The sequence below is a fragment of the Bombina bombina genome, chromosome 5 (assembly GCF_027579735.1).
Source record: "Bombina bombina isolate aBomBom1 chromosome 5, aBomBom1.pri, whole genome shotgun sequence".
NCBI lineage: Eukaryota > Metazoa > Chordata > Amphibia > Anura > Bombinatoridae > Bombina > Bombina bombina.
The window spans coordinates 280870822-280894659 of NC_069503.1; positions in this window are offsets into that span (position 1 = coordinate 280870822).

Consider the following 23838-nt stretch of genomic DNA (forward strand, 5'->3'; position numbering starts at 1 on the left):
ATAACTACGGCGGATCAATCTCGTGACAAATACTACGCAGGATTCAAGCGTATTTTCTACAAATATCCCCCATTGAATGGATTTGTGGACTCTCCATGCCATTGGAAAGAAAATGTGTTTTTTAATTTGGTTTTGTTTTGATTTTGCATTATAAGTAAAAGGTGAAAAAGTGCAACTGAAGGCTTGTTTTGTGTGTAGCTAAATTATCACACCCCATAATTATAATATAACTTACCATGATTAATCAAATTGGTGCATGATAATTTGTTTTTAATATTGTTTTTTAAAAGCCAGTGTAAGCTGTTACCATGAGCAGGAACAGTTTTTATCTGGACTAAAGTCTCCAAAACCACACCTAAACTGCCATAATTCTCCATCACAATAAACTCCCCACTGCTAAAACCCCCTAACCCCAATAACCCCACACCTTAAGTGACCCCAAGCCTATAACCCTCATAACACCTAATCTACAGCTATTAACTCCTTATCTGCCATACACCAACTGAAAAAAAATCCCTAACCACTAAACACATAAAACACCAAATCTTTAATGAAAAAATCTTCACACCTCGAAGTGTGCCCACTTTTAATTCAAACCCAACAAATAACCTATTGAAAAAGAGGAAACACGTCAAGGCATTAAGGAGTCCACAGGTCCACAATGTAAGCTGTACCATCTCTGAGTTACTCCGCTCCCCCTCGACACTAGTGACGTTCAGTACACTTTGTGAAACTAAGCATATGTTGTGACTGTTATAAGGATTGAGCAAACGGGAGCTGACACACTCTGGGCTTACCTTCAAAGACCTTTGGTGATAAGATATACATTGTAGACATGTGCGATTCGGTTCGGTCTGAATCAAAATTCAGACAAATTTGTCGAATTCGGAGATTCGGATCGATTCGAATTTCCGAATTGCGGTAGTGCCAAATCTACCGAATAAATCCAAATCGATTCAAATTTATTCGGTAGATTCGGATGGATTCGGATGGCTGTGTATTACACTAGTATTGTACAGTATACTAGTGTAATACACAGCACATCCCACTTAACACTGACTGAAATTCCGAAATTCAGAATCGATTCGAACCGAATCGAAATGAATCAAACCGAATTTCCCACGAATCCGAAAGAATCCAAATGAATCCGAAACAAATTCATTCGATTTCTTCCAAATTCGAATCGATCCGAACCGAAATTCGAATCGGTCCGAATCAATCCGAACCGAACCGAATTTTTCGATGCTGCACATATCTAATATAAAATGCAGAGTCAAACGACTGACCTGTTCTGTAGCACATGTGCACATCTGCCTGCTGGTCCATCGTTCTAATACAACTGAAAATGTGCATATGTAAACTAGTGCACAATCAGCCAATCAGATGTGGGACCAGCCTCTACCTGCGAGGGGCAGCTCAGCTGTAGCTATGCCAACAGTAAAAATAGTATTCTTGAAACTTTCTCCTTTTTGGTCCTGTTAGATGTGCCACCCCTCAAACCCCTTGTATTAGATTCCATGGCATGCCTATGACTCTCAGTCAATCACACACCCCTCAACTGCCTGTAAAGTCTACCTTGCCACTTGATGTTTTTGATATAGGCAGCAGTATTAGTGTACTTATATGGGGTAAATTTATTAATGTGCGAGGGATGCAGCGTATCATGTTCACTGCACATTGATAAATGCCGACATCATACGTTGTTGGCATTTATCATTGCACCAGCAGTTCTCGTGCAATACCACCCCCTGCAGATTTGCGGCCAATCAGCCTCTAGCAGGGGGTGTCAATCAACCTGATCATATTCGATCGAGTTGATTTCTTTTCGCCGCTTTAGAGCAGGCAGACAGGTTATGGAACAGCAGTCTTTAGACCACTGCTTCATAACTTCTGTTTCCAGCAAGCCGGAAGGCTCGCCGGAAACACAGGGCTTTAAGCTCCGTACAGAGCTTGATAAATTGACCCTTATATAGCTCTCTATATGCTTGCACATTACAGTGTTTATTTATAAGCTCAGTCTACTAGGGCTGAGATAAAACATGCAGTAGACATGGTAACAAGGCTGGTAGCATCCTGTTACTTTTCGAAACAAGCTTGTTGCCACTGTGAAACAACGCTGCTAAAAAAAAAAAAAAAAAAGAAAAAAAGGATGTCAACAGTGCGCAGATGCAAGAGTGCTCCGGAGACTAATCAATAAGTCATATCTGATTGGTCTGGGAGTTGAAAGAAAACTTTTGAGGGTGTTTGACATCGTCATCAAAACGGACTATTTTCAAAGATTTAAAGTAAGAATTTTACTATAATTAAATAAAATTTTGATATCATTGTTTGATGTTTGCTTACTAAAGTTTATTTGCATTCATGCCAAAGGACTAATTGTTATGGTCCTTTAAACTCTACAAATGACAAATACATTACTGAAAATGATAAAATATACTAAAAAAATATTTAAAACAAAAAAAATATATATATTTTTTTTAAATTCAAATTAAGCATAACGTTTAATGTACATGCCCATTGTTTGGATTAATCACTTATAAAATAGAAGTAATTTCTACTGGCTGATATTATTTTTTAAATCAGCCAATAGGATAAATGGACAATTCTATTGCATTAGTTGTATTAAATCAACCAGTACAGCAGAAAGGACCTGTATGAAGAGGTTTCGGTTAGTTGTTTTCAATCAGTGTGCAATGGCAAATTGTTGTATTGTTTCCTAACTTTAAGTGTGCCATGAGTACTCCAATTAAAAAAAAAAAAAAAAAAACCTTATCATGGTTTATGAAGTCATTCTAGTCAGCACCCTGTAGTACTAGATAAACTAGATAAAAAATAGATAAAAAATGGAAGGAATACAATGTTGTGGAATAGGAGCGCCAATCGACTTAAGTATGATATCAGGTGTTTACATAGATAAATAGTACATTTATTATGACATAAACACATCCAATAAAATAAAATTGAAATAAAACACAATAAATCTGTAAAATTATTTCTCGATCCGTGTAAATCCCAAATAAGAAGTAGGGACAGTGAAGTTAACTAATTGTCCAGAGTAATTGAGTTGAGAATAAAGTGATCTGTGTTAAGAAAAAAGAATAAAGTCCTCCAATAAAACCCCCCACATTTTTTTATTTATATATATATATATATATATATATATATATATATATATATATATATATATACAGGGAGTGCAGAATTATTAGGCAAATGAGTATTTTGACCACATCATCCTCTTTATGCATGTTGTCTTACTCCAAGCTGTATAGGCTCGAAAGCCTACTACCAATTAAGCATATTAGGTGATGTGCATCTCTGTAATGAGAAGGGGTGTGGTCTAATGACATCAACACCCTATATGTGTGCATAATTATTAGGCAACTTCCTTTCCTTTGGCAAAATGGGTCAAAAGAAGAACTTGACAGGCTCAGAAAAGTCAAAAATAGTGAGATATCTTGCAGAGGGATGCAGCACTCTTAAAATTGCAAAGCTTCTGAAGCGTGATCATCGAACAATCAAGCGTTTCATTCAAAATAGTCAACAGGGTCGCAAGAAGCGTGTGGAAAAACCAAGGCGCAAAATAACTGCCCATGAACTGAGAAAAGTCAAGCGTGCAGCTGCCAAGATGCCACTTGCCACCAGTTTGGCCATATTTCAGAGCTGCAACATCACTGGAGTGCCCAAAAGCACACGGTGTGCAATACTCAGAGACATGGCCAAGGTAAGAAAGGCTGAAAGACGACCACCACTGAACAAGACACACAAGCTGAAACGTCAAGACTGGGCCAAGAAATATCTCAAGACTGATTTTTCTAAGGTTTTATGGACTGATGAAATGAGAGTGAGTTTTGATGGGCCAGATGGATGGGCCCGTGGCTGGATTGGTAAAGGGCAGAGAGCTCCAGTCCGACTCAGACGCCAGCAAGGTGGAGGTGGAGTACTGGTTTGGGCTGGTATCATCAAAGATGAGCTTGTGGGGCCTTTTCGGGTTGAGGATGGAGTCAAGCTCAACTCCCAGTCCTACTGCCAGTTTCTGGAAGACACCTTCTTCAAGCAGTGGTACAGGAAGAAGTCTGCATCCTTCAAGAAAAACATGATTTTCATGCAGGACAATGCTCCATCACACGCGTCCAAGTACTCCACAGCGTGGCTTGCAAGAAAGGGTATAAAAGAAGAAAATCTAATGACATGGCCTCCTTGTTCACCTGATCTGAACCCCATTGAGAACCTGTGGTCCACCATCAAATGTGAGATTTACAAGGAGGGAAAACAGTACACTTCTCTGAACAGTGTCTGGGAGGCTGTGGTTGCTGCTGCACGCAATGTTGATGGTGAACAGATCAAAACACTGACAGAATCCATGGATGGCAGGCTTTTGAGTGTCCTTGCAAAGAAAGGGGGCTATATTGGTCACTGATTTGTTTTTGTTTTGTTTTTGAATGTCAGAAATGTATATTTGTGAATGTTGAGATGTTATATTGGTTTCACTGGTAAAAATAAATAATTGAAATGGGTATATATTTGTTTTTTGTTAAGTTGCCTAATAATTATGCACAGTAATAGTCACCTGCACACACAGATATCCCCCTAAAATAGCTATAACTAAAAACAAACTAAAAACTACTTCCAAAACTATTCAGCTTTGATATTAATGAGTTTTTTGGGTTCATTGAGAACATGGTTGTTGTTCAATAATAAAATTAATCCTCAAAAATACAACTTGCCTAATAATTCTGCACTCCCTGTATATATATATATATATATATATATATATATATATATATATATATATATATATATATATATTTAGCTGGGAACTTTGCAGCTGTCTGTCAGTGTTCAGGGCTGTGGAGTTTGCAGTGGCTTTGGATTTGTACCCAGTCTGTGAGTGCTGTCCATTCCTGTGTTTTGTATATATATATATATATATATATATATATATATATATATATATGAGAAATAAGAGTGCACTCACCAGTATTTTCCACGTTATTTTATTCCAATATGAACGTCTTCAGGGATTTTAACCCCTTCCTCAGACATACAAAAAATAACCAACTTACCCCAACACCAAACAACCCATTTTTAAGCGAAATGTCACCAACCACCAAGCTCTCCCGAGTAGGGGGCCACCCCCTGGATGACGTCACCATCTCGGGCAACACAGGATTGTGACACTTGCACATAAACAAATAAACATGTGTAAAGCATACAAAATACATCGTACGAAATTTAAAACCCATAAGGGACTGAGCATAAAATGTACTTCTAAAATGTATAAACCCAAGTCCCTAATTTGACAGCAAACGGAACAGAAACAGCATCTATACCGTCATATCACTCTATAAGAAGAGTAGTCATGGCAACCACAGTAAATAGCGGCTATATTTATAACAGAAATATCCATAAGAGTGACTGATCCATCAGAGGATAACATATTATCAGTAGTAATCCATACACAATATGAGCTTATAGGGACAGACATAATGAATAAGATTTAACAAAGTAAATAGTAAACGTATCATTTCATAATGCCCCAAGCATTTATTAGACAATGTGAGCATAGAAAATCACAACACACCCCTTATACTAAAACAAAGTAAAAAAAAGTAAGTAAGTACTGGGAGCTGGCTGCGTTGCTATTCAAAGTATGCAAGAGCAGAATATACTATGCAAAACATATACTAGATACAAGAGGCCACACACTGCATTCCATAGGGAGAGCATAAACAAAAGAAGAGCATAAGAAAAACATAAAAAATAAATAAAAAATATATAAGAAAAAACATAAACATAAGCAAAACATAATAAAATAATAAAAATAAATAAACAAAGACCAACCGATATATCACATATCATAAGGTATATCAAACGCAGTAAGAATAAATGTCATAGAATTATACAACGGAACAAAGCTGGCATCTGTTCCGTCATATTATTCAATCATGGATCCATTGTCATAGCAACCACAATAGACAACGCCTACAAAAGTAGCAAATATGCCCATAGTATGTGGTTGAACCATCAAAGGATAGCATATTATTTACAATATTAACCACTTAAAAACCATTCCATTAAAAACTAATAGAAATATATATAAAAATATCAAAAATAATCAAAAATAAACAAGAGAGTGAACAAGGCAAGTACTCAGTATGACTTATACTGTAATGTTTAACAGCCAATAGGAAAATGGAGAGGCACAACACACCCCCGTGTTAACACAAGGGGTATTATGATTATAGGAAAACCTGCCAGTCAAGCAATGTGTTCAAGTCATTGGGATCAGAGTGTTCAGGACATACTGTACGTCCACCATGCTTCTTTTCTCAGCAGGGAAGTATGCCTATCCCCTCCCCTAGTCAGAGGGGGGGGGGGGGGACATGATCAATAATAGTATAGCTCAAATCCTTAACTGTATGATTTTTTTCAACAAAGTGGCGAGCCACCGGTTGATCGGATGAACCCTTCTTCAGAGCTGTCCTAATGGCCGAATGATGGTTGGCCATTTGTGTGCAGAGGTCATCAGTCGTCTTACCCACGTAGAATAAGCCACAAATACAATGTAACAAATATACGATATGGGTGGTCTTACATGTCATTCTATATTTGTGGTAGAACTTCTGTCTCTTTTGTGGATGCATAAAGTATTGACCAGTAGTGAAGGCACTACACGTTGTACATCCAATACAATGGAACACCCCCTTCTTTTCCATTTTCAACCATGTACTCTTGTTATAGCTGGATATGGGGTCAGTTTTTACCAAGATATCTCTCAATGATCTTGAACGTCTGAACCCTATTCTGGGTGGTGGCATCCGTCCAAAAGGGAGAGCTTTGTCCGTCACAATAATATGCCAATTCTCTCAAAGATGTTTATCAATCAACTTTTTGTCTGCTGTATAAGTTGTCACAAATGTCATACGTTCCTCTGTATCTATAGATGGCTTTTGATCCAGGCCATACAATAGTTCCTGGGTCTGTGTTTTCTATAGTGTTGGAGGGTATCCCCTCTGTTTTAAACCTATTCTCCATCTCTAGGAGTTGGTCTTCCCTGTTGTCTTCTTTTGAGTTAATGCGGATGACCCTTTGTAATTGTGACTTTGGCAATGCTCGTTTCAGAGCTGGTGGATGACAAGATGAAAATTCCAGCAGTGAATTCCTGTCAGTTTCCTTCCTAAACAGGGCTGATTGCAAAGTATTTTGTTCTTTATACAGGCATACATCTAAGAATTCAATCGGTTCTTGGGAAAATTGCATTTTAAACTTTAGTGCAGGATTGGAATCATTCAATAGATTATACCATTCAATAAATTCCTTTTGTGAGCCACCCCAAATCAGCAACAGATCATCAATATAACGTCTGTAGTATTTGATACGTTGATCCTTGAACAAATCAGTTATGTCCATCTCAAAAAGAGCCATATACAAGTTAGCATACGATGGGGCCACATTTTGACCCCATCACTGTGACTTGTAATTGCAAATAGAGATGATTTTCAAACTTGAAATAATTTGTTTTCAAACATAATTCCAACAAGTATATTAGAACCTCCACCGGAGGGCCCACATAGGGATATTTGAGCAAATGCTGTCTGGCAGCATAGATTTCATCCATGTGGGGTATAACAGTATATAGGCTGGTGACATCAAGTGTCACCAGCCAATCATTTTCTCCACAGGAGATGTGTAAGTTGTTCCCAGAGCATTGTTGAGTCCCATAAAAAACTAACCATACTGCGTACCATTGGTTGTAAAAAGTAGTCCACAAACTTAGCAATAGGTTGTAGGAGGGACCCAACAGCTGACACAATTGGTCTTCCTGGTGGCTTGGAAAGGCTTTTATGGATTTTTGGCAACGTGTATAGAATTGGAATTCTGGGGTGGTTGGTAGTTAGATAACTGAGGTTATTTTGACTTAGCGTACCCAAATCACATTGCTCCTGTAAATAAGAGTCAATCCTGGATTTGAAATTCAAAGTAGGATCACCGGGGAGCCGAGAGTAAGTCAAGTAACCATCATTCAAATGTTTGAGAATCTCCATCCTATAGTCACTGTAGTTGAGTAGGACCAAGGCACCACCCTTATCAGCCTCCCTAATGATGATCGTGTTGTCCTCGGCTAATGGTTTTAAGGCAGATATCTCCTCACCACTCAGATTATTAAATGTGCTTTTCCTGTGTTCATTGATCGACTGTTCCATCCCAGAGTGTACTAACCGTGCATATGTACAAATGCTTGCATTCTGGGAGACAGGATCAAATTTTGACTTTTTGCGAAAGATATCAGGCTCAGATTGTTGAAACTGGAATTTTTCTTTTAATCTCAGTTGTCGTTGGAATCTCTGTTGGTCCACAAAGAGGCCAAAGTCATCAGTATTACATGTCGGGATAAAAGAAAGACCCTTGTTAAGTACCCTGTGTTCTATAGGGGTCAAAATGTGATTACTTAAATTAACCACAATGTCAAGATCTTTTAAAACCTCCGCTGTCTTGGGGTTCTTCTATATGAACCGCCCCCCCCCCCCCGGCGGGTGTGGACCCTCTGCGTTTATAACTGTGTTTAAACTTGCGGAATCTGGAGTGCTGGTCTGTTGGCAAAAGTATATATATATATATATATATATATATATATATATATATATATATATATATATATATATATATATAATTTGATGATTGTATGGGCTGGTAAGCCACTATGCTATATGTTTATTTGAGTGAGTCGTGTCTTACCTTGTATAACTCTGGTAAAATCATGGTAAATTAGAAACTCCTCCTGGGTGTACCATTCCTTAATGAGCTATTTTACCATTTCACTGAATTGTGTGGAATCCAACAATATATTTCAATACCTTTGTATAGACTTGCATGAACAAAAATGTAACATTCTTAAAACATAAAAAAAAATATCCAAAAAAAACCAGAATTTCAAATTTATTATGAATTTGCATATTTTGTATTGTATTGTTGTTCATCTTAAACACATTACGCATGGCTTGTTTTAATGACATTCAATTTCATAATGATGTCATAATTTTATGTATATATTGTCTAGTTAATTGGATAATGTTAGCGTGCAATTAATTAATACATCATTTTAAATACACACCTTTAATGTTGTATTCAACTTTCGCCAGGTCATGTAGGATATGGGTGAAGAAACAACTCATAATCTGAGTGAAGGGAATTAGCCATACAATCTATCCAACAGTAGGACCAGATCCAGTCTTCTCCTCAGAGGCACAGAAGGTCATTTATATCATACTTTTTAAAACACCTTGATGCAATTCCATGACCTTCCAGAGAAGACTCCACTTTGCACTAATTATTAGTTTAAGCTTGAAATTCTGAGGAAAATGAAAGGATAACCAGGGATCAGATTTCAGATTTCAGATTATGGATACATGGATTCATGAGTTCTTCCAAATTATAGTGTAACTAAACATATACATTAAGGAAAAGGGGTCATGGATTTAGAGGGACATAAAACCCAAACATTTTCTTTCATTATTCAGAGCATACAATTTAAAAAAGTTTCCAATTTACTTCTATTATAACCTTGGTAGATAGCATGCACATGCCTGTAGCACTACATGACAGGAAATAGTGATGCCATCTAGTGCTTTTGCTAATGGATAAAATTGCACACCCCTGAGCTTATATACCTGCTTTTCAACAAATGATAACAAGAAAACAAAAAAAATCATAATAGAAGTACATTGTAAAGTTTTTAAAATGGTATACCCTATCTAAATCATGAAAGAAAACTTTTGGGGTGTATGTCCCTTTAAGGTGAATTATACATTTTCCATCAAGTTGCCTGACAGATGATCATGTTTATAACATCCTAACAGTGGATGGAAGGTAAGACTGCTGTGTTTATTATAAGGTCCTGGTACAGGCAAACTATCTGTTGATGTAGTAACAATGCTGCCACTGTTGCTATGTTCTTTGCATAGCTTTGTTGCCATGTCGATATTATGCATTTCTGTGGTTATATGTCACAATGCAGCTTTTTGCTTAGTTAAGGTTTTCTAGTTATCTGTTATCCTGGTAACCATTGTATCATTTTTCAGTGTCACATTGCGCCATTTTCCAAGCCAACTTTTTTGTTTTGTTTCTGAGCTTCGTTTTACCTTCTCACTGAATTGTGTCAATTACTACATTGTGTCTCAAATTTTTGCTGCAGTTGATGCTATATATTTTGCTAACTGCTTCCATATTGTGCATGTTTGTTGGAGTTATTCCCTAGGTGTGCTTGTCTTCTGAAGAACTCTTGCTATTGACCTTCTGTCTGTGTATTTTTTACTACTCTTTGAATCCTAACATAATACTTCTTTTGATAGTCTGTTGCTGACCTTTGCTTGTCTTCTGACTTGTCTCTTTATTCTGTACCTTTGTTGCTCGCAATTCACTGACCTTTGCCTTATTGCTGACCATTTTTTGGAACTCGACCACGATTGCCCGCAGGTTGCTGACTTTTGCCTGTTAGACCAAGTCTAAGCTCAAAGCCTGTAGTCATGTCCTGGAACTAATCCAACATGTTGGGACAATGTGGTTTTAGTCACTTCTCAGCCACTGTGTCCTTACCTACTACTACTACTGAGCATTAGAGCACAAATGGGCCAATACTATGGACCCAGATGAAGTGGTTAAGGCTGTGACTCTTCCTAAGAGCTCATGCTGCTCACTTGCAAAATGTAGACACCAAGCTAAATACATTTTTTACAAGTAACACAGCCTCCTCTTGTGGCTGCACCTGTAAATATGAATCCTTCGGTGTTCAGTTCCGAGTAACAAACTTTGTACGCCAGATACATTTGATGTGGTATCAAAATGATGTATGGTATTTCTGAACCAATGTTTTCTCCACTTCAGAAATGACATGGCCACCTTTTCAATCTCCTCAGCTAAGGTGAAATTCATAATTTCTAGAAATCTGCATGGGAGAAATTTTCAGTTTGTCTAAAATTTGGTTCAGAATTTTTGACCGATTAAGGCCGTCAGAATATAGATCATGGGTGCTTTCGTCTAGCCTAATATTCAGATAACAATTTTGTTCAATTTGGATTTTTTTTAAATTGCATCAACACCTATGGGAAGCCCTCAAAACACTCCTTTTAGATGCATAATTACACTGCTAGCATGTGCAAACAGCCCAAACATTCATTGATAACTGGTACATGAAAATATAAATTAACTGGAACAAGTTTTACAAAGAGATTTCAAACATTAAGTATAAATTAAAAAGCACTACTACAACCTTTCCATACAATGTTTCTTTACTATTCATTATTTTTTCAAAATCCCTCTTGCTAAAGTACCAACATTCCTCATTTCCTCACACAATTAAGAAAGACAAATGTGTTTAGAGTCCCTTGGACACAGTAGTCAGCAGTTCCCTAAGGATTAGGCATTGATGAATGATGTCCATCCATCACAGAGCATGGAGGGCAGAATCAGGAGTGAAGCAGCAGACAGCAGAGTTACTACAATAGATAGGTATTCCTGAAAGTACATAAACAAAAAAAAAAAACACTTCCAGGCAGGGATAAGGATAGAAAAAAACATGACTAGAGTTCCATGGACACAGCGACCACCTGTTCCCTGAGGATTTGACATTGAGGAATGATGACTACCACTTGCCAGGGAGAGCAGGAACAGGAGCAGCAGCAGTCACAGGCAGCAGAGTTACTGAACTAGGTGGGTAGGTCTGACAGTATATAAACCTCAAAATACACCTCCAGGGGAAGAGAGCAATACATGCCTAGAGCCCCTTTATTATTAGTATTATTATACTTTATTTATGAAGTACCATCATATTCCACAGCGCTGTCCATGGATACAGTTCATTTAAATAAAACAATAATATAAAACTTCTAAGAGACAGGAAAAATTTTACAAACACATACAGGAGGAATTGAGGGCCCTATTCCTGTGGGAACTTACAATCTAGAATGACCTAGCAGCCTGCAGTTACCTGAGGGCTTGGCATTGATGGAAGATGACCACACAGAACATGGAGGACATAGCAGGAGTGGCAGTAGGCAGTAGAGTAACTGAACTAGGTAGGTAGGCCTGTCATTACATAAACGTTAACAAATACACTTCCGTGGGAGGATGATGACAATAGGTGTCTAGGGCCACTTAGACACAGCAGCCAGTAGTTCCTTGATGGTTTGGCATTGGCGGAGGATGACCACTACAAAGAAGGGAGGTCAGCAGCAGGAGTAGCAGCAGAAGAGTTAATAGACAGGTAGGCCTGATAATACATAAACCTAAAAAATACACCTCCAGGGGAGGAGGATGACAAATGCCTAGAGCCTTTGGACACAAGTTCCCTTGAGGATTTGGCATTCACAGAAGATGACCACCACAGAGCAGGGAGGGCAGGAGCAGATTTGGCAGTCACAGACTATGCCCCCCCCAACAGCAACATAATAAAGTAAATGTGCAGTTTAAAACTAACATAAAGGGTTAAACTTTAATTTAAATTTGTTTTCCCAAATAAAATTAGCAGGCCTACCTATCTGTCACAGGCTATGACCCCACAGCAATATAGACTGCTGCTTCATAACTGGTGTTTCTGGCGAGCTTGATAGATAGGCCCCTATGGCTCCGCAGCAAAAGTATAGGTGCAGCTTTTAAATTAAAGTTTACCTAACTGAAACAAAAAATAACTGTTTTCTGCACACAAAAGGGATAATGTTCAATTCTAAAAAAGCAAGGAGGCCAGTACAGTTTTAGGCTATGGACCCACAGCAAAAATATACATGCAGCTTTTAAATTAAAGTTTAACTGACTGCAATATAATATAAAATGTTATTCTACACACATAGCATTACAATGTCATTCTAAATGTTTTGCACCCCCAACAAAGCAAAGAGGCCATTAACTATCAGTCGCTATAGCCCCACAGAAAAAGTAAATGTGCAGTTTAAGTATAACTGACTGCAAGAAAATAGAAATGTTTTTCTTCACACAAAGGGCAAAACTTAAATTAATTTGTTTCTTTTCCCAAAATAAAGGCAGCAGCAGTAACATATAGCCACTGATATATTATGAATTAAATTAATCTACAACTCTTTAACAATAAAATAAAAAATTATATAATTCTCTGGTCCTCAGAGTGAAAACAATGCAGTATGTGTGCAATTACAATACAGTGCAAGAATTTTTTTTATTTATATTTACCGATAAATTTCTTTTTTTCAGGATGAGGAGAGTCCATATGTTTCCATAAAATGAGGGACACATTTCCTGCCACTATAAGGAGGTCAAGAACCCTCACAAGAGATTTAATCCCTCCCACCTCCTCTCCCAACTCAGTTTACATATAGCTGAGCAGAGGAGATAAATAGAAAAGTTAGGAAAGACAGAAAGCCTGGGTTAAGAGGTGCAAATAAAAACTTGTAAAAATGCGGGTACTATGGATTCTCCTCATCCGAACAGAAAGAAAAGTATTTGTAAGTATACATATTGTATTATTTCATAAAATGAAGAGAGTCCATAGGTGTGCATAACATGTGGAATACAATTCCCAAGCTGAGAGTCTATGTTAAGGACTGGTGGGACAAAATGTTAGCAGTTCCTGTTTTCTGGACACTGAGGCCTGAAGGACTTTCCTACCAAAAACAGCTAGGAAAGAATCATAAATATAAAAGTAATAAATTACTGAAAGGTATGAAGAGAAGACCAAGTTACCTCCTTGAAAATCTGTTCCAAGGAGGTGACATTTTTGAAGGCCCAAGTAGTAGAATGAGCAGTTTTTTTTTTGGAGGGCGGTGTTACCACAACCAAGTAAAGCTTACGAATAGTCTGATTAAGTCATGATGCCAAGGCCACTGCTGTAGATGTTTGACCCTTCCTGGGACCTGAAAAGAGGACAAACAAGCTAGAAGTCTGTCTAAAGTCTTAAATATCCGGAAGATAGAATTAGAAGAAGAATTAAGCCTCTGACTACATCCAAATTGTGAAGAAGTTGTTCCTTAGGGTTAGAAGAATTTAGGCACAGAGAAGGAACAATAATTTCCTGATTAATATTTTCTGAAGACACTACCTTCAATAGAAAATCATATTTAGTACGGAGGACCAATTTTCATGATAAATAAAGAGGTGGTGATCAGAAGACAGGGCAGATAATTCAGAAACTCTTCTAAGAGAAGAAACGACTAGAAGAAAGAGAACCCTCCATGACAATAACTTTAGATCCAAGGAGTACATAAGTTAAAATGGGGGACCTTGCTGAACAGAAAAAAACAGATTCAAATTCCAAGGGGGAGAAAGGGGGAGAAATGGATCTAATCACAGGGCAAATTTTCGCCAACACTTTGACAAAAGTTTAAACATCAGGTAATTTGGCCATTTTTTTGTGAAACAAAACCGAGAATGCCAGATCTGTCCCTTTAAGGAACTAGCCGATAACCGTGTATCTATCCCATCTTGAAGGAACAAATAAATTCTAGGGATTCTAAAAGATTTCCAAGAAAAACCTCTAGAAAAACATCAAAGTAAGTAAGCTTTCCAAACATTATGATACATTTCTGTCTGATAGGCTTTCTGACTTGCAGAAAAGTAGAGATATAAGAATCAGAAATACATCTGTTTTTGAGAACTAGTTGTTCAACCTTCCGTTCTGTGGTCAGATATAGTCTGTAACCAAGTCTGGTGTTTCAAAAGCCTAGGGCACTTAAGGCAGAGCTTTAAAAGTTGATTCAACTTCTTTACAGGTTTGGAATCCTTTGGATTTGGTTCTGATAGTTTCAATGTATTCAAATCTTCCTGAAGTAGGAAATGTATATAGTCCACTTTAAATCTAAACGTGGAATGAGTCTCAGGCTCAGGTATAGGTTCATGGTCCTCAGAGTAGACTTTACCCTCAGAACCCTCAGATAGAGACTGAGTCAGATCTTTGTAAGGTTGGTGGTAACTGAGCCTTGAGGATATGACCCTACATATTATAGGTACTGTGAGGTAAATCTCCTGATTTTTGATTACGCTTATTTGGTTTGGGGAAAGCCGCTAAAAGCTCTGTCATAATCTTATGAAGACTGGATTTAAATGCTGGAGAAAAGTCAGTAGAATCCTCCTGGGCAACAAAAAAACGAATAATGGGCACTAATTATCAAGCCATTTGTCATACTGACAGGATTATGGCTTGTGAATTGAATATGTGGGACACAATTAGTACATAACTTGTTAATTTGGTCCACTAGAACAGTTTTACATAATATACAGGGAAAATGAACTGAAGATTGTTTGTGGGTTGCATTATGTTCCCCTTCTATGGGTCAGTCAAATCAAGTGGGGCGTACAGACAAGACTGCAAAATAATTAGCAAAACTACAGGTAATTGGAAATAAAGATATATTCCAAAACTTTATATTATCAGTGTATTTGAACAAAATACAAGTGGCCTATAAAAACACATCAGAACCCCATCAGCAGCTCCTATGAGTACTCACCCACCTCCTGGACATATAAAGTGTTAAAACTGGACCCAGATAGCTTGTAAGGTCTGGAGACAGGCCCAGAATACATTTTTATTTGCTTGGAGATCCAGTGAGGGAGAGAGACAGGGCCGCCACTAGAAATTTTGGGGCCCCTTACTCAACTATTGATCAGCCCCACCCCACTTTGACATGTGCAATTTTTGATCAAGTGACTAAAACATATATCCACTTTTTTCTTAAGTGTAGTCAAACTTGGAAATGTTGTAAAAGTAGTAACACACAGACACACTCATACACTGAAACACACACTCACACATACGGATTCACATATAAACACTCTAGCAGGCACGCAAATAAATACACAAACACACTCAGACACAGACACTCAGCATTCTTTTACATTGACCTGACAAGTAATGAGGTAGACTACAGTTTTGTCAAAAAAAGGATATGTATAAGACAAAATATGGAGTTCTGATTATCTTTTTGTCAAGGAAGATGCCAACTTGCAGTGGCTGAAAGGAAGAGCACTGAGCTGCCTAAACAATAATTTAAAGGTTAAGTGGTGGATTAGTGACTTCCGGAAAGGTCTCATTAGTCTCAAAGTCTGTAGAAAGAGGTGAATAATCAGTAGTAAGGTCAAAATGTCCTAAACAGGAACAGACAATGAGGACACACACACAAACTCAAACACTAACCTGCACATACACCCAAGGAAACACCCACAGAGACAGCCTCAGAAAACACACAAAGACATAAACACACACAGACACCCACAGAAAACACACAAAGACATACACACACAAAGAGACACCCACAGGAAACACACAAAGATATACATACACAAACACCCTCACTGAGACACCCAAAGAAAATGCACAAAGACATACACACAATACACAAACCCTCACAGAGACACCCACAGATTATACACAGACATATGCACACACCCTTACAGAAACACCCACAGAAACAGGGGTGGATTGACAAGTTGGGCAATTCAGCCCTTGTCCAAGGGCCTGGCATCTTAGAGGGCCCGTCACCACTACATGCAGTTACAATATGCAGCACTAAGGTTTTTTTTTAAATTTTATTATTATTTTACAAATCATTTTTGGCTGGAACTTTTTTTTGGTAGCGGGGGTTGCAGGTGCCGCGGAGGGCAGGTGTATGCTCAAGTGTGCAGTGGAGGACTGGGGGTATGAGCGCTCTGTCCAGGGGCGGAGCTATCAGTGATGCAGATCATTTCACACTCAGAGTTATAAAAATACAATTTTAGAAAGTGTTTTGATTTTTTTTAATGATACCCAGACTGTGCCGAGTATATAGTACTGTCAATGTATCGTGCCATAGTTTATTATAAAATATTATAAGGCAGCATGTGTGACAGTGCCATGTGCTGTTTACCTGCTTGATTGACGACCAGCCAGCCAATCCAGTCTCTGCACTGCTAAAGGTAGGGTTATCGAATATCTGCTCACTGGTGGGGAGCCTTTAGAGACGGGCTGACTCAACTTAGGCTCTAGTTACTGTCTTTGCACATGCTTTAAAGATGGATTGTGGCCTCCACAGGGATTGTCTGAAGTGCAGTACTATTTCTGTAATAACAAGTCCGGCGAGTGACTTGTCAGGTTGGTGGGAAGGATTGTAGGATGTTCTGTTGTCTTATTCTCACTGACTGTGTTTGTTTTTTATGCTGAACTAATGACCTGGTAATGAATGGTGCGCTAAGCTGGCAGCACATGACACTGGCTGCTACATGGCTTTTCCCCCTCACCTCATGGCGCCTGCCTAAGTTACTGACTGCTGACTGTAGTGCAAAGGAAGAGGGGGCCCAGCATGAGGGAACTTGCTTTTTTTTAGTCTAACTCTGATGTATATACTCGCAGCTGGTACAAAAGGGTAAACACACCATTAAGTCAGACTGGCAGAACTTCGCTGCCCATCCCTATTAGCCTGCTGGCATCCACATTCACTGCTAGGGAATCCCATCAAAATGTAAAGCAGTCTTCACTACCATACCTGTTGTGCCAGGTACTTTGAGCTAGACATTATTTTAAACCCACAGCTCATCTGGGTTATTTGTAAAGTGGGAACTAAAGCATATGTCCGCCCAACCCATATTTCCCACAGTCTTATTTGTGTGTGTCCCATTTGTTCTGTTAATGAACTACATTAGACCTTATGTACCCTGCAGCCAATGGTGTGCCAGATATGAGCCACAGGAGACCCCAAACAAACCATAAATATACTGCAGTGCCTTTTTTGTTCCAAATATGAGCCATATTAGACCTCAGACCAGCCTCATGCCCCCTGCAACATTCTTCTGACAAATGCAAGACTTGACAAACCACAGACCAGCTTTATGACCCTACAACCTTATTTTTTTGGGGGGGGCACTCTGTCCCCCTTCCTCACAGTCTTACTCCAGCTGAAAGCAGGCTAGAAGCAGTAATATGTCAAGGTACTCTCTCCTTCACCCTCCTGTGGTAGATTGGTGCATGTTTGTTTATTTTTATATATATATATATATATATATATATATATATATATACAGTGAGTGCAGAATTATTAGGCAAATTAGTATTTTGACCACATCATCCTCTTTATGCATGTTGTCTTACTCCAAGCTGTATAGGCTTGAAAGCCTACTACCAATTAAGCATATTAGGTGATGTGCATCTCTGTAATGAGAAGGGGTGTGATCTAATCACATCAACACCCTATATCAGGTGTGCATAATTATTAGGCAACTTCCTTTCCTTTGGCAAAATGGGTCAAAAGAAGGACTTGACAGGCTCAGAAAAGTCAAAAATAGTGAGATATCTTGCAGAGGGATGCAGCACTCTTAAAATTGCAAAGCTTCTGAAGCGTGATCATCGAACAATCAAGCGTTTCATTCAAAATAGTCAACAGGGTCGCAAGAAGCGTGTGGAAAAACCAAGGCGCAAAATAACTGCCCATGAACTGAGAAAAGTCAAGCGTGCAGCTGCCAAGATGCCACTTGCCACCAGTTTGGCCATATTTCAGAGCTGCAACATCACTGGAGTGCCCAAAAGCACAAGGTGTGCAATACTCAGAGACATGGCCAAGGTAAGAAAGGCTGAAAGACGACCACCACTGAACAAGACACACAAGCTGAAACGTCAAGACTGGGCCAAGAAATATCTCAAGACTGATTTTTCTAAGGTTTTATGGACTGATGAAATGAGAGTGAGTCTTGATGGGCCAGATGGATGGGCCCGTGGCTGGATTGGTAAAGGGCAGAGAGCTCCAGTCCGACTCAGATGCCAGCAAGGTGGAGGTGGAGTACTGGTTTGGGCTGGTATCATCAAAGATGAGCTTGTGGGGCCTTTTCGGGTTGAAGATGGAGTCAAGCTCAACTCCCAGTCCTACTGCCAGTTTCTGGAAGACACCTTCTTCAAGCAGTGGTACAGGAAGAAGTTTGCATCCTTCAAGAAAAACATGATTTTCATGCAGGACAATGCTCCATCACACACGTCCAAGTACTCCACAGCGTGGCTGTCAAGAAAGGGTATAAAAGAAGAAAATCTAATGACATGGCCTCCTTGTTCACCTGATCTGAACCCCATTGAGAACCTGTGGTCCATCATCAAATGTGAGATTTACAAGGAGGGAAAACAGTACACCTCTCTGAACAGTGTCTGGGAGGCTGTGGTTGCTGCTGCACGCAATGTTGATGGTGAACAGATCAAAACACTGACAGAATCCATGGATGGCAGGCTTTTGAGTGTCCTTGCAAACAAAGGTGGCTATATTGGTCACTGATTTGTTTTTGTTTTGTTTTTGAATGTCAGAAATGCATATTTGTGAATGTTGAGATGTTATATTGGTTTCACTGGTAAAAATAAATAATTGAAATGGGTATATATTTGTTTTTTGTTAAGTTGCCTAATAATTATGAACAGTAGTAGTCACCTGCACACACAGATATCCCCCTAAAATAGCTAAAAACAAACTAAAAACTACTTCCAAAACTATTCAGCTTTGATATTAATGAGTTTTTTGGGTTCATTGAGAACATGGTTGTTGTTCAATAATAAAATTAATCCTCAAAAATACAACTTGCCTAATAATTCTGCACTCCCTGTATTATTCCACAGAGGCAAGCACTTGCTGGCGATTTTTGCAAAAGACAGATTTTTACTCTGTACAAAACATACAGTTAATGTTTTCGGGCCTACGACTGTCCTCAGACATACAGAGTACATTTACTTACCACCTTTTAAGTGCTACCATTCTACTCCCCAAGTGAGAACGCTCTGCCGCATCCGGGTCCCTGCAGGACACAAACAGTGCAACTGCGCATGTGCTGGGAGGACTACAGTTCACCATCTGGGCCAACGAAAAAAGGAAACCATAAATGAATAAATTAATAAAAAGTTATGTGATATAGTTGCTGTACATAGTACAAATTAGAATAGATACGGATAAATCAAAGTGTTCATTATATAAAAAAAGCATGCAAAAGAGCCTATACTGAAAATTACATACAATAGGCAATATAAAATGCGCTATCTGGAAATCTTGAAATTCAAACTAGAACACATAGAAGTAGTTACATACTGGCTGCATAATAGAGATGCAAGGGCTCCGTGATTAGATAATGATATATATGCATACCTGCTACTGAAGAAAAATATGATAGATACATATATATAATCAATTGGCAAAAAATAAACAAACATGTTAGTATATACATCATGCATCATACACTGGACCCATGGGCACACTAACTACCCGGAAAACAGACTACCCAATACTACACTGAAATCAGAGAACCACCTTATAAAGGATATTACAAAAAACAGTGTAAGTCAAAATTGGTATTTAAGCCCCTGGGTACTAGTGTCTCCAAAGTAAAAATCCATCTGGATTCCATTTTCGCCCTATCGCCATCCCTGGCTGGTGCTGGAATATGGTCAATAATCATGTATCGAAGATCAGATACATTATGATTATGCATCAAAAAATGCCGAGCCACCGGCTGTTCAGAGCTGCCAATGCAGAGTGCGGTACGTATAGCTGATCGATGGTAAGCCATACGAACCTGCAGGTCATCTTGGGTCTTACCCACTTAGAACTTCCCACAGGGACAATGAAGCAAGTAAACTAAATGTGTAGTGGTGCATGTGACCCTGTAATTAATGTTATACCGTTTGTTTCTCCAAGGGTGCACAAATTGTTTACCCTGAGATAACCCATTACAGGTCACACACCCACTACATCTGTAACATCCATTTTTCTTTGAACCTAACCAGGTTCTGTTGGTGTAACTGGGTCTATTATCAGTACATAACAATAGGTCACGTAGTGATCTCCCTTTTCTATATCCTACCATGGGACCTTCAAAATTGTTAAATGGTAGAGATACATCTGTTTTTATAATGTCCCAATTGTTCTTTAGGATAATCGGTATGTTTATTTTATCCGGTGTGTATTCAGTGGAGAATATAAGTCTCTTGTTAATAGATTCTCTCTTGTTCTTCATTAATGCCTGTTCTTGGGTCATGGAAATGGACTCCTTCAATGGCTCTTGTAGGTATTTAATACCATAGCCCCTCTCCTGGAATTTATGACACATCTCCTCCAGTTGTACTGCTTTCTTAATTGGATTGCTGTTGTTTCTCACAACCCTTTTGAACTGCAATTTAGGCAATGCCCTTTTCAAACTGGGATGGTCATTGGGAGTACAACTCCAACTACATCCACTACCCACGCCACTGCGTCTGTTTCTGCATCAACCACATTGGGGAACTCTGCAAAAATACTTCCTGGAAATCCTGCACATTACCTTGTCTCTGCCCTGGCTGGAGATCTTTCTAACGAAAGTCACTCATCAGACATAAAAGTGACAAACCTTCCAGCTGAATCAGACTCTGCCAAATTTAAAGATCCACACCTCCCTGCACCTCCTTCACCCAGCTACTCATTGACTGAGAAAGAATTGGATAAGATGGTTGATTTGGATATATATGACACAGATAATTAATTCCTTGACTCTGAAGGAGAGGTCATATCCTACCCGGAGGTACTCTACCCATCAGCAAGTCCATTGCAAGCTGTTGGGCATAATCAGCAACCTCCAACTCAAACCGATCTTTGTATTTCAACTCTTGTTATGCCTACAGTGGAATCTTCTATGGGTCCCCAAACTCAGGCAGCTGTTCTAAGGAAAGACTCAACTTCATCTGAATGTATTAGGGCTTCAAATGGAACACTGGTTCGTAAAACCCATCTTTAGATGTTTGAACAAGCTTTGAGCGCCCGGAATGCGCTCTTTGAAGGGGGCGTCTGTCATGAACCAAGCCTCCAGACTAAAAAGAAAAGGTCTGGGAGGCTTTCTGCTCAAAAGGGCTGTGCAGGGATTTGAACCTGTGGTTCTGTGTTTACTACTCTGCTTGTATGTTGAGCCACAGCCAGTTCTAGCAGTTTAGGAGCTTCAAGTGCAATAGCATGCAACTTAAAAGATCTGTGAAATGAGTACTTGTCTTGTAATTTCACCTGTGCTCTCAATTTTACTCAGAACCAATCCTGTACAAAACCTCCCTATTTAAGGCTGGGTGTTAGGCTGCATATTGTCTTGACATTGTTTCTGTTTTGTTACAAGCCAGAACCTGTTTCCTGTACTTCTGTACATATTTGGAGGAAGACTTCACCGTTGTACCTGTTTACAAGTTTGATTCCTGCCTTGTGCAATTCCTGCACATAAGTTATTACCAGGAGAAAGACTTTACCTTGAAACCTGTTACCTGTTTACAAGGTTGTTTCCTGCTTTGTGCAAATCCTGCACTTCAGTTATTGCCAGGAGAAAGACTTTCCTTTTGAATCTGCATCTGTGCTTACTTGTTTGTTCCTTTCCACTCCTGGTGTATGTGGACATAACATACCTGAATAGTATATATTAAAAATAACCTGCAAGTATTTGCTTAATCAAAGTATTTTGTTATTTAAATCAATATGATATCTTTTCAATCTATATGCCCTCTACTAATCTTCATTTAAAGCAACTGTTCCAGACAATGAGACTCTCACAAAATATCCTGAGACAGAACATGACACGTCTCTCCTCTGCCCCCAAAAGCCATCTGTACACCCGTTTCTCCTTATAATCAGTTGTTACAGAGTCCCATTTTCTCTCCATAAAGGCTATTAATTCAGCCTCATAATCTTCTAGATCCTTCTTCATACTATTCAACCAATCATCTTGTTCAAGTTTGGGCAGGTGTTCAATTTTATAATTTTTAATTTCCTCAAAGGAAATAATCATGTATCGAAGATCAGATACATTATGATTATGCATCAAAAAATGCCGAGCCACCGGCTGTTCAGAGCTGCCAATGCAGAGTGCGGTACGTATAGCTGATCGATGGTAAGCCATACGAACCTGCAGGTCATCTTGGGTCTTACCCACTTAGAACTTCCCACAGGGACAATGAAGCAAGTAAACTAAATGTGTAGTGGTGCATGTGACCCTGTAATTAATGTTATACCGTTTGTTTCTCCAAGGGTGCACAAATTGTTTACCCTGAGATAACCCATTACAGGTCACACACCCACTACATCTGTAACATCCATTTTTCTTTGAACCTAACCAGGTTCTGTTGGTGTAACTGGGTCTATTATCAGTACATAACAATAGGTCACGTAGTGATCTCCCTTTTCTATATCCTACCATGGGACCTTCAAAATTGTTAAATGGTAGAGATACATCTGTTTTTATAATGTTTTTATAGGCTGCATATTGTCTTGACATTGTTTCTGTTTTGTTACAAGCCAGAACCTGTTTCCTGTACTTCTGTACATATTTGGAGGAAGACTTCACCGTTGTACCTGTTTACAAGTTTGATTCCTGCCTTGTGCAATTCCTGCACATAAGTTATTACCAGGAGAAAGACTTTACCTTGAAACCTGTTACCTGTTTACAAGGTTGTTTCCTGCTTTGTGCAAATCCTGCACTTCAGTTATTGCCAGGAGAAAGACTTTCCTTTTGAATCTGCATCTGTGCTTACTTGTTTGTTCCTTTCCACTCCTGGTGTATGTGGACATAAACGGGTGTACAGATGGCTTTTTGGGGCAGAGGAGAGACGTCAGCTGCATAGAATTAGACGTACTAGACCACACAAACCCAGGAACTTGGATACTGTGGATAGTAGTAATGAGGAACCCACACCAGTAACAATACATTGTGTGGATAACCAAACTCCCCATGGCATGGCCACCCATTCAAAAAACGGGTATGGAAGAGGCCACACACAAGAAGAGGGGGGGGCAGAGATGCAAGAGGAAGACTACCACATTATTGGCAGAGACAATGATGGATGATATCAATATTAACTTAAGCAGCCATCAGATTACT